Source organism: Suricata suricatta, chromosome 9 (assembly GCF_006229205.1).
Source record: "Suricata suricatta isolate VVHF042 chromosome 9, meerkat_22Aug2017_6uvM2_HiC, whole genome shotgun sequence".
In the NCBI taxonomy this organism is placed as follows: domain Eukaryota; kingdom Metazoa; phylum Chordata; class Mammalia; order Carnivora; family Herpestidae; genus Suricata; species Suricata suricatta.
In genome coordinates this window covers 73,204,143-73,204,684 of record NC_043708.1, presented here as the reverse complement: position 1 = coordinate 73,204,684, position 542 = coordinate 73,204,143, and the positions used below count along the sequence as shown (strand labels likewise).

Below are 542 nucleotides of genomic sequence, written 5' to 3'. Positions count from 1 at the left end.
ATAAAATTGTTGGGTTGAATGTGTATGTACATGTATGTGTATATAGATTTATATTATATAGTTATTATATGATCATGCTAATGCCATAGTATAATGCAGTTATATTTAGTTATAAATTATGTTTGTGATATAAAATTATATAATTGTTATATAATAATGTAATATACCTAAGTCTTATAAAATAAGTGATATTGGAAAGTTATATTTTAAAATCATATTAATAATATAAAATCATATGGAATAAAACTATATATTATTTTGTTGAAATCAACAACTATTTATCGTAAAGATAATACAAAGTCTATCAATAAATCATCAGAATGAAATCTTTGAGCAGAATCATATTAAAGCAATGCTTTCCCCTGAATGAGTAAGAACATGTAGCTCTATGGAAAGCTGGAATTCAGTGAGAAGTCACATGTTGGTTACACAGCTTCTTCATAGCTGTTTTCATCTCTTTATTTCTCAATGTGTAGATAAGGGGGTTCAAGAGTGGAGTAAAAATGGTGTAAAATACAGACAGGAGCTTGTCCACAGAGAAC

At 26.8% G+C, this 542-nt stretch overlaps 1 pseudogene; it reads right to left on the bottom strand.

Moving 5' to 3' along the window:
- Positions 1 to 403: 403 nt before the first annotated feature.
- The window catches only part of LOC115302273, a 9,849-nt pseudogene continuing 9,710 nt past the window's right edge, over positions 404 to 542 (bottom strand).